Source organism: Nannospalax galili, unplaced genomic scaffold (assembly GCF_000622305.1).
Source record: "Nannospalax galili isolate Female #2095 unplaced genomic scaffold, S.galili_v1.0 scaffold146, whole genome shotgun sequence".
Classification (NCBI taxonomy): Eukaryota; Metazoa; Chordata; class Mammalia; order Rodentia; family Spalacidae; genus Nannospalax; species Nannospalax galili.
Window position 1 is genome coordinate 257,345 of NW_008357929.1, and position 3,116 is coordinate 260,460.

Genomic DNA, 3,116 nt, shown 5'->3' on the forward strand with positions numbered 1-3,116 from the left:
GCAAACAAGCGTCCTTATTAAGAGTCCTTATTAGGTGTTTGGAAGGTGCATTACTTTCTATAAAACTGCTGTTTATAAAGCATTAGATGTGTGTAATCTCATTTATCATGGCATGTGTTACGGTACCTTTGATGAAAGTGACTCTTGGCTATTGAATGACTTGCTGAAGGAAGTCTGGAATCTGTAGACTATAAAACAGGACATTACTGTTTTTGAGGAAACATTGCTCTAAATGCTTTTCCCCTTTCTTTGGACTTGTTAATTTGTTAAGTGCTTGTTTGCCATTTACTTATATTCATCTGTTATTATATCTGGACAGAAAAGTTGGTATTCACTAAAAATATGTTATTTTTAATCAGAAAAATCTTGAGGATTGGGAATCTTAACAGGGATACCTTGGTATATTTTGGGCTTGGTTTTTGAACTTAAAACTCCGAATATGAACTTAACTTTAGACCATGCATATGGCAGGATATACTACTTATCCCTTCCTTGGTTTCCCTCCTTACTGGCCAGAACATGACAACTGGAAGTAAATAAAGACAGCTTTTCCTGGATTCCAGCAGGGCATCTCAGTGTGGCCATGTGATAAAGTCTGGCCAATGAACACACTTCTAGGAAAAAGGAGAGGGAAATCCCCATTCCTCCCCACCTTTTCCGTTCTACTGGCTAATGTTTTGAGAATGCCTTTCCTGGGGAAACTTAAACAAATGTCTACCCTTCCTTGTAAGGCCCTAAAGACAAACCAAAGATGACTCCCCCAAAGTCCAACTTGGTGAGCCAGTGAGTATATTGATCTTATTTACAAGGCATGGGTAAGACATTACTTACAGGAGTGTAGATGACCCCAAGACAGCCATACCACTGCAGTCTCACCTCAGCATAGATGACAGCTTCCTGATAGCTGCATAGGTAGATTATCCCTAAACTGCAGCACCTCCTGACACCATGAGGCCATGAAGCTATATGCAGTTAGGATGAAGGTCTGGTGACCCTCCTCACATCCCCCTCCTATGAGGGACTGCAAGCAGTCAGGAAGCCCTATCTTGGGGGTCTCTTTCGAATAGTCATGGTTGGCCTGATAAAGATGACAGCTTTTACACTCAGAGAATTGCGTCTACAACAGCTCAAATGGAGACAGTAGCACAAGCTGGAGCAACCTTCTTTACAGTGGGGAAGAGGCTTTGTTTGCGAATGGCAGAAAATGAGGTAGAGCTCATCTGACTCCCTTCTGGAAGGTATTACAGCCCTTAGCTCCCTCTGAAGTGAGAGAGAAGCAGACTTTTAAGTGCTACTATTTTAGCTTTTCTTATAACTTAACTGAGTTCTTTCAGTAAAAGGTATTACAGCCCTTAGCTCCCTCTGAAGTGAGAGAGAAGCAGACTTAAGTGCTACTATTTTAGCTTTTCTTATAACTTAACTGAGTTCTTTCAGTATTTTTATATTTTAAAAATGTATATGTACATGTGTCTGTGCATGTGTATGCCATGTGTACAGGTTCCTCCAGAGCCCATAAGAAGGTTTTAGATCCCCTGGAGCTGAGTTACAGGTGGTTGTGAGCCATCCAACATGGGTGCTGGGAAATAGACTCTGGTACTTTGTAAGAGCAGCAAGTATTCCTAACCACTGACCCATCTGTCCAGCCCTTAACCAAATCCTTACCAGTACATGTACTTTGAGCATCACCTGTCATTGTTTCCATTGGTGCAGTATTTGAGATGTAATTTTGTAATGATGCACTTAATGTTTGGCCTTTTCCTCTGTTTAGTTACTGAGTGACTATTATAGGTGCTAATGGGTCATACTGTTCCTGATGCCATTTCTGCATAAAAATTGACTTCAAAAACTAGTGGCATAAAGCAGTAGTTTTTTATTATGTTCAGAAATTCTGTGGAACAGGAATTTGAATGGAACACAGTGGAGACAGCTTTGTTAAATAGTGTCTGGGCTCAGTTGGAAAGACATGAAGGCCCCACATGATGCCAGGGTGGGAAATACATAGGACATCTTCAGCCAGTGAGTTTCCCATGAATTGTTTCCTCCACTGAGCATCTTTAGCATGTAGGGGCTATTGTGTAAGGATAATCGTGAAGAACATGTTGATCCCAGAAAATCTGGATCCAGCTCGACATCTTCATTGAGATTTTTAGCAAGTGACTGCTATGTTTACAGATAAGGCGAGAGAGTCCTAAATGTGAATACTTTCACAATTGGCAAGGGAATCATTCATGAGGATTAAATGAGGTAATCTATGTAAACTATTCAGTATTGTTTCAGGCCCACGGTAATCACTGGTTAGTGGTCACTTTACCAGAATTGAAAGCTATCTCTTAAATTCAACCCCTGTGCAGGTTCTAGTTCTAACCCAGTAACATGACATGGAGACTTCATTGGAGCAAAACAGTTAATTATGGGAAAGGATGCTCAAATCTTAGTTTGAGAACATAAACTGTAGACAAAATAAATTTGGTATTTTATTTGAGCAAAGAACTACTTACAAATTAGGCAAGCCTCAGAACGAGAGGAAGTTCACTATGCTGTGCTGTGTAACATAGGCAGTATTAGTAGGTGGAAAAATACCCAAGAAACAGAAAATAAGGAGGACTGGTTGTTTCAAAGTTGCTTTTTTAAAAAACTTTATTTTTATGTGTATGAGCTTTAATGCCTGCATGTAATTAAGTGCACCTGTGTAGTGCAGTACCCTCGGAGGCCAGAAGAGGGTGTCAGATCCCCTGGAACTGAAGTTATGGGTGGTTATTAGCTGTCATGTGAGTGCTGGGATTTGAACTCAGGTCTTCTGCAAGAGCAGCCAGTGTTCTTAACCATGCAGCCATCTCTCCAGCCCCTCAAAGTCACTTTCTTTGTAAAGCTTAAACTAGAGGGACCGCTTATGCTTGCTGTTGGAATGCCCATCCCCCCCTCTCCTGACTTTTTAGGTCATGACTAAGCTCTGCCTTCGTGGTGTGGAACTTTAGCACGAGGTTCTCTTTGGTTTGGTTTTTTTTTTTTTTTTGAGGTTTGGGGTAGAGGTCAGTCCAAATAATCCCACCCCATTAACATTTTGACAGAAATGCTAAGATTTTGAGCTGGTAACTTACTATAGTGTTCATTTCTAA